Genomic DNA, 9472 nt, shown 5'->3' on the forward strand with positions numbered 1-9472 from the left:
TGCAAATACGATTTTTATAACTTAAAAAAGAAAATACATAAAAGTATTTCACTAAAAAAATGCGACATGTTTGGCATTGATAGTTGTGATGCCAAGATTCAACATAAATGACCGTTTTTGCGGGAGTTAAAAATTACAAATTAAAAAAAAAAAATTGCTACTAATAATTAGCAAAAAATATATTTTTACTGGACAGTATTTCATAGACCCTTATTACTTTATAATTGGAAAAAACAAATTGAAAAAAACTTTAGAGTTCCCTATTAATAGCGACATGTGCCTCTTTACCTAAATGCCATAGAGTTTACGTTTAACTATTATATCATACTTTTGCACGCAAATGACCCGTGCTCTTTCGATGGGTATTCATATTTTTTATTCAATGGTTTCCGGAATCACCTTTCCACGGTTAGGTGTTAGTTTTGTTTTAAGTAAAACCCATAAAAGGCATTACAACAACTAACAACGGAACAACAAAGTGCGAAACGGCGTTAAATGCCACACAAAACACAAGATCACCCGTGTGGCCAAATTTGACGGGAAATTGTCGATAAATATCCACATTATGTAAAAAATTAAAGAGCTTTTGGCAACTTCTACCGAAAAACTGGCAATAGACAATTAGACACGATTTACGATGGCTGTTTAGGTATAAATTTATTTATTTATTCATTTCAAATTACTTTTATTACCTCTTTAAAGAATGTGATAAATAATTCCTTTGGGTGCGATGATACAACATCGTGTTAGCAAATGTCAGAACATTTTAAATTTCAGACATATGAAAAAAAAAACATGGAGATATACTGTTTGATAATTTTTTTTCCCTTATTTATAAAAATGAACATATATTTTAGCCCTGTTATAATAAAATAAATTTAAAATCATAAATACGCCGCTGATTTTACAAGCGTGCATCCCTCCCATCTCTGTCAATAACCGCAGATTCAGTCATCTGTTTTACACAAACACTGGCAATAAAACAGCGTCTCTGTCTTTTTTGTTATGAGTACTATCTTCATGCTCTTTCTTATACAGATTTATTGCTGTATTGGCGGACAATCATTCTTTGCATGATAAGGATAAATACTTTTTGCTTTAAAATCCAGCATGGTCATACACATTTTACTTTCCATTTCAGATGTGAAAATGTCCATTTGAAGATTACAAAAATCAATTCTAAAATTAAAAAAAAGGGAAATATCAAGTCTTGTATCGTATGTAGACTAGCGTGACATCACAGCCACAAGAGTTTACATATTCACCAACTTATTATGGCTTTTTAGGCTGTGCCCTTGTTCAGGTATAAAATTTAAGACATAAAACATTTTTAAAAAATTTCTCTTTTGTGGCCCCAAGAGTGTTCAATGTCTCGGATGGACGTATCGAGTTCTCCAAAAATGAAGCCACTTTCTTGAGAAGTGTGCAAGTTTGGATTTTGTATAAGGAATGGACCATTGCAGGAGACTTCTGCGAGATATTGCATATATTTATATACTATTAAGCGTGTTGTTTATTGAAATATATACTTTTATAATAAATTTCAACGTTTATTTTTGCTATTATTTGATAATGTACATCCTTTCATTTTCCATTATGTTGTATTTCAACTCAAGACAGGGCTCTTTGCCTCATAGAATTGAGGATACGTCGTAATTATTGTTTGTATCATATATGTGGCGGCCTCCGTGGTGTAGTGGTCAAGACGCTTGATTCACGCACGGAAGGTTCCGGGTTTGATTCCCGGTGAGAACACAACAAATTAAATGCTCTGTGGAGTAATTCACCACTGTAATTAGGCCTCCTGGCCTGTTGTTGTGCAAAAAAATGTAATGTGATGTAATGTAATATGTGAATAATATAATACAAACAATAATAAATAAATAAATAGCAAGCTGACTAAAAAATAAAATCGAGTGAACATTTCATGTTCAGTGGTTAACGCATTTGTTTTCTGTTTTTTATATGTTTATTAGGGAAAAACTTTATATGAAGGCATATATAATAGAGCCAATAAAGAAGCTTATCTTATTTACTTTATAAATCCAGTCGAATTTTTTTTCCAATGTTATAATTCTTTTGCACATATAGAAATGTATTTTTTATCTCTCTGGTGTCCGTGTCCGCATTGAAAATCAATTATGTTTTAATGTGATTTAATAAGTAGCGTGTAGATCAGTTCAATACAGAATTTACGTGATAATTTGTAGTTTGTAACTAATAACGTGTTTCACTACTGTGAACTGTCACAGTCACAACACATTTGTGACACGTTTCTTCACTTATTAATAACCATTTCTCCACTAATAACACTATTTTAGAATGTACAGCGGTGTTCATAAGCCTAGCAACACCCATACTTACTCGCAGATTAACGAGGCGGCGTGCATATAAAATTTACCTCAATTATTGTGCTGTAGTTGAGAAGAGAAATGCATTTACCACGTCATAAAGTACTAGATTTATTTGAAAATACGTTTTCCTTAAATTCTTATCTTTTTTAATATTCTTGAAGCAAAGCTCAAACCTTAATTTAAGATAAATTTATCGTTATTAAATATTTGTATATAATTGTCACAAATTAACATTTAAAATGCGCATTTCAAAACAAATTTGTTTTTCTTATACTTAGTTTCTATAATAAAATCTTATTTTATCTCTAATTCTTAATATTTTATGTATATTTATATTTTTGACCCTTGTGCAATAACATTTACACACATGTCCACCCTCATTTCATTATAACGGCCACTCACTCACCCTCTCACACACTTACTAAAACATAAAACCAACACGACATTAAAGGATGTTATTTTATACTTAATTGTTAGTTTGGCGTAAGTATAGCCTGTGAGCTCGCCAATACATGACAGATGACATTAACATAACCATAGAAAAACATGGCAGTTGAGCTCTCAGAAGTAAAGCAACGTGAATGCAGCAATGCTTGAACTACATGTCAATAATATTCTAATAATAAATAATATTATTTGGCCATACGGAACTTTAAAGCACACCTTGGTTTAATTACTAATAGTATTTTATCGGTTAGGTAGGTGTATTTAAAAAAAATGTTGCGTACCTGAAAAAAGCACAAATAATTATGTTTTTGTAAATGATGTCAGTAGCGACACTCAGCTTTGTGACGTTTTGACATTTTTTATAAGAAATTCATGGCGTAGCCGAAATACTGTTATAAAAACGAGGATGTTTTTGTTGATTGACGTTAGCAGGCGCTACCCAGGGGCGACTTTGTGACGTGAGAAATTATTTAAAAAAAGAGATTCATGGCGTAGCCGAAATATTGTAATTAAAACGAGGATGTTTTTGTTGATTGACGTTAGCAGGCGCTACCCAGGGGCGACTTTGTGACGGGAGAAATTATTTAAAAAAAGAGATTTATGGCGTAGCCGAAATATTGTAATTAAAACGAGGATGTTTTTGTTGATTGACGTTAGCAGGCGCTACCCAGGGGCGACTTCATGACGCGATGAAATTATTAATTTAAATATTTTACATAGCGTAGCCGAGATAAGAAATTGCGTGGTGTTTCGAAATTTAACCGTGTAGGTAGCCACCTAGTTACAATATTATTTTTGTATTTGTATAACTCCTGTTTTATAATGTTTATGTATTTATCGCTATAAGAATTAAACTAAAGATAGTTTTTACTTTTAATCGCTATCCGTTTTTTAAATTATGTTTGTAACACTCAGTAATATTTATTTTTCAAGTATTCAATGTTATTTTTGCATTTTAATTGATATTGTTAATATAAAGCGTATTTTTATTTATTCAAATTTACTAGACTGTTTTTATTACAAAAAATAAAAATGCATATTTCTCTATGTATTTTTCTGTTATAAACAATCTATTAAAATAATACACATCAAATTTCCATTGTCTGTTGATTTTATTTGCAATCTTCTTTTTTTTCGATGGTTAAAACTCTAGGAAATTCAAAGACAATAAAATTTTTACTGTCATATATTGGCGAGCTCACACGCTATACATAGCCCGTTAGTTTTTTATAATGTTTCACTTTTAAGACCGTACTCGCGATAAAATATTGTTAATATTAAGAGCATTTACTTTGCGATCAAACATTGAAACTCAACGTCAATTTTACTAAAAGCAAAACATTATAAAAAACTTACAAGTAAGTGTAAAATCACATCCTTTTATTTTGTGTTGGTTTTTTATTTTTGTGCAACATCTATGGTGAAGATGTATAGTGGATTTTGCATGTTGGTTTAATTAGTGTCCCGAAAAAGAGACGGATACGTCTCATAACCGATAGGCAAAGAAAAGTTGGTAAGTGGTTATATACAAATATTTTTTAACATTTAGGAAAACGTTTGACCGCAAAATTAATGCTTTAAATATTAATAATAAATTGACTGCATTATTTTTACCCGTTATAAGGCATTTCGACCGACTTGTCTACTCCGCATTATTTTTTTAATTAAAGGGTAGTGACATTGAAAACGTAGACAAATTTAAGTACCACGGTAGCATTTTAACTGAGACCCTCGACTCAGATACAGAAATTAAGTGATGAATTGAGGCAGCAAGAGCTAATTATTGATGAAGTGTCATGCATCGTCTGTATTGTTGTATGGCTGTTAGAATTGTAGTCTGAAAGTGAACACTATGAACAGACTGAAGGTTTTTGAGATGTGTTTACATCGCAAAATGCTTAAGATATCTCGGACAGACCTGATTAGGAACTCAAAAGCCTTAAGTCGAGTTCAAACCAACTGAGATCTCTTAGCCACCATAAAAGTTCGTAAAATTTCATACCTGAGGCTTATAACGCATGGAAAAAAGTACCATAAGCCTAATTTAATTTTGAAAAGCAAGATTGAGGGTCACCGGGAGACTGGAATATGGTAGATATCCTGGTTGTGTAATATACGAGACTGGACTGGCTTCGGAGCTGTTGAGTAGATATTCCGGGCAGCACTGGACAGAAAGACCTTCACCAGAGTAATAGCCAGCGTTAAGGACACCTGAAGGGGCACCAAAAGTCTTACTCAATTAAAAATGGGCTGTTATTGAAGCTCTTCAAAATTCTAGAGTTGGCGGTAAACTTAGAATATGAGGATTGATGAGGACACAGAAAATGACCAAATTGAAATAGAGAAAAGTGTTCTGAAAGGAGACAAAATATCGTAAAAGCGATGTATTTAGAACCCTGAATTAGGAGAATAAGGATGTAAAGATTGATGTCACATTCTTAAGTCACCTCAAATTTTTAGATGACATAGTGGTCACAAAATACATAAACTAGGCAAAATAATTATGAAACTACATACCAACAAGGAAATACATTATTATTAACAATAACAAAAAGTGTTCGATAAATTTTATAATCCTAGGATATAAAAAAGACAACCGGATAGCAGAGTTGTAAAAAACAAGGGCCCGTACCACTATGCCAAACCATGTCTATGACACAAAAAAGTAACTATAAACTAATGTGCATGCAACGATTCATGCAAAGATAAATGCATAGCGTTTATCTAAAAGACAAGTCAGAAATTAAAAAAATAGTATTAGAGTCGTAGATATCATTTAAGTGTCGTAAAAATAAAAATGGCGGTGGGCAGGATACTTGGAGAGAAGAAATTATGATATGTGGACGTAATAATAAAGTGCAGACCATGGGCCAAAAAATAAGTGTTGAAGGTTGTAGAGCCGCAATGATGGGCTGACGACATTGCCTCGATAGCGAGCATGAATGAAAACAGCGGGCATAGAAAGGAGTGGAAACGTTTGGAAGAGACTTAGAGTGAGCGACAATGAAAGATCCGCACTTAAAATTCAGGTAAAGTTCAATAATAATGATTTTTTCTGGAATCGACCATTGAACCCCCGGACACTTTTAATTTTTTTAACGGTACTTAAGACTTTTGTCTTGCAGTTACATACCTTTACCCTCAATTTCGTATTTAGTTTAATTTAAAACCTTTGATAGATAACACCTCTCGTTAAATATGTCCGGGCGCAAATAAATGTCGGTGGAAATTAAAAGCATTATATTGAATCTGGTGAAAGAAAACATTACAAAAACAAAAGAGTGGAGTATAATGAAGCTGATGTGAGGCGATTTAAAAAAAAAAGTCAAACTGGTTACCTTACGAGGAAATTAGGCAATGGAAGGAAACGCAAGTTGTCTGATAGAGATGAGCGCGTAATAAAACGACTAGTTTTAAAAAAATCGTTTTGTATCTGCATCAAGCATATTCGTCAAACTGCAGGAAATAAATTTCACGCAAGTTAGTGTTCGAACAGTTCAAATAAAAATTAATAAAATCGGATTAAGTGCGTTAAGGCCAGCAAAAAACCCCCTTTTAACTAAGAAAATTAAGAAAAACAGTCTAGAGTGGGCTCTTGAGAGACGCGACTGGACTGTGAATGATTGATGTAGAGTAGTGTTTTCAGATGAATCTAAATTCAATTTGATCGGGTCGGATGGAAAGACTACAGTACGTCGTAGAAAAGGTGAACGATATAGTGATGAATGCATCCTCCCAACTGTTGAACCTTCTCTGTATGTGATGATATGGGGCTGCATCACAGCTTATGGAGTGGGTTATCTTGAGTTTGTTCAAGGTATGATGAACTCCAAAAAGTACAAGGAACCTTTAAAAAAAGTGTTTTGCCAACGATCGAGGCTCTAACAGAGCATATTTCAGCAACAATATTTCAAGACAATTCTGCACTTTGCCATCGAGCGCGTGCTGTGAGTTGTATTATTTATTTCGCTTAGTTCTTTTGCTATTTTTTGTTTACTAATTTTAATAATATTAGATTCTTAAAAGATTTATTTTTTTCAGATCACTGATTTTAAATAATCTTTAGGGATTACGTCGCTCGCATGGCCTGAGAAAAGTCCCGATTAAAATTTTATCGAAAAGAGGAAAATAAAAATAAAACCTATAAAAAATACTACTGATATAAAAGCTCTTATTATGGATATATGGGATAGTAAAATATTTTTTAATTTATTAAAAAACTTACATTCATCAAAGCCCAAAAGAATTTCAGCCGTTATAAAGGCCAAGGGGGAACAATAAAATACTGATTTGTTTTATGTTATGTATCATATACACAAACTATTAGTTTTAATATTTTTTTACATGAATTTAAATCAATTCAAAAAAAAATGTTTGAATAACTTTTTTCATGTATAATACGAACTTCGAACATTTAGTAAAATCGTCGAATTCTTTTTGATGGTTAAATAGTCTTCCATTTTTATAAAAAAATAAAACAAAAAAGGATTATTAAGGTAAAACACGTACCTAGGAATAATTAAAAATACTAATTAAAAAAATATGTTGCATTATGAGATTTTTTTAAAATTTTATGGGTGCGGAAATTTTTTTGTCACTCACTGTATATCCAACAGTGGAGAGAACAAAGCTAAGGATGAAGAAAATATCAAAAACGAATGTTCTGTTTTTCATAAATTTCATCTTTGCTTAAAAATTTACGATATCTCCGACCTTGGTAGGTCTCTCGAGGAAGTTAAATCCAGTACTTGTCTGCGAAGATTTGGATACATTCCAAACATTGTTGATTCGAATAGACATTTTTTTCAGACATTCAATACCTATCGAAGCACTCAATTTACATACTTTTGTTTTCGCAAAATTTTAGTGTACATCTATATAATATTTGTGTAATAATGATCTTTCTTGATTTTAAGTTTAAATTAACTAAACATAATACCTTTTAATTTTTATCATATTTATATAAAAGTCTTAGGATCCATCAATTTTATATTTTTGAAAGATATTGTAACAAAGTTGGAGAACAGGCATTTATGGGGTTTATTATTTGTTTATAAGCTGCTAGTAATAATTAAATAATATGCCATGTAATATGAAACCATGACCTCCAAAAATTTTTATATTTGGGTAAATTATAAGAACGCTAATATTAAAATAAATAAAAATATATACGCTCCTATAATTTACCCAAATATTTAAATTTTGGTGGCCATGGTTACAAGTTACATAGTATATTATGTAACAAGTACTAGCAGCTAATAGACATTTAACATTCTGGTTTTTAAAAGCAAATGCGCTGATGCACCTTTATCATTATATGTTATATTTTTAATTAAAAAGTTGATTCATCAAAACAGAATCAAAACTATAAATAAAATTTTATGTGGAACGCGAATTTCAGTACAGTAGTTGATATTCGGTTTTATTTCGTATTGAAAGCGCAGATTTAACGACCAACAAGCTGGTCGTTATCATGACTGGAATAAATCAAAATTCGTTAACTTCCGGTTCGTAACGGAAGCGGAAACGCCTTGCCACTTCCGGTTTTCCACCCCGCCAAACTCCAACCCTTGCAGTTTCACTATAACCCGTTATTACGAGTTATTTACTGCCACCTTTCAAAGGATAACTAGATAACCACTTTATTAAATTGGAATGTGTTTCAGTAATGAGCCTTTTAAAATAAATGTTATTTACCATCTGTGATTTTATAATTATGACCTGACGAATAAAAATGGATATAATTACTGATGTATATCTCATTTCAAAAGAAACGTAGAAAATTTTCAAAAAAGAGAATATGCAGGTCTAGGCGTTCACGGGAACTATTTATTTCAGCTTCAAGTACAGAAATATATGTGCTTGACGGACTTATTGACAAATCTTCCATCCAACAAAAAATAGCAAAAATATTTTTATTTTTTTTATATTTACTAAATATATGTTTTCAAATTACAGCTATTTTTAATGACCCGTTTTTGTCTAGTTTGTGCAACCCACTGTATATTATACTTTACAACATTTACCATTATGCCTATACCTTTTATATTGTGAACAAAAACCATAATAATATTGTTCGATACATTTTAGCTTCAGTTTCTGTGTTGCTGACAAGCGTTTATATCTCGGAGTAATGAGGCTATACCGCTATAGGGCCGCCCATATGGACAAAAACCGTTCTACGATTATCAGTTACGTTAATAAGTTAGTTATAGTATACAGAAAAAACATTGGGCTGTTGATACTCAGGTCGAAAATCGGAGGCACATTGACAAAACTGTCCGTTAAACGTCTATTGTTAAACCAAAAACCAAAAGTTTGTAACGCTTTTGTTCTACACAACAAAGCAAAAAGGCGTCTCTACAGATATAGCGCATTGTTAATCTGAAGTTTTTTTAGTATTTTAAAAGTAATATAATGTAAAATCAAGGATTTAGTGACAGAATGCATTCAGACAACAGCATTAATATATTTCAAATATTTTTTTAAAATATAGATGCAAGGTGTTGATTTTCAATTTTATGCTATGCCAAGAATAAAGATTACTCTTTCAAAGCTTTAAAAAATAATACGTTGAAATAATAAAAAAGCCTTAAATGCGATTATCTTGGAACTTGTTTTAATTACTTAATGCATTCTGCCACTAAAGCCTCGATATATTATATTTTTAG

The sequence above is a fragment of the Micrasema longulum genome, unplaced genomic scaffold, assembly GCF_059751315.1.
Source record: "Micrasema longulum isolate JH-2025_06_02 unplaced genomic scaffold, ASM5975131v1 h1tg000942l, whole genome shotgun sequence".
Lineage (NCBI taxonomy): Eukaryota > Metazoa > Arthropoda > Insecta > Trichoptera > Brachycentridae > Micrasema > Micrasema longulum.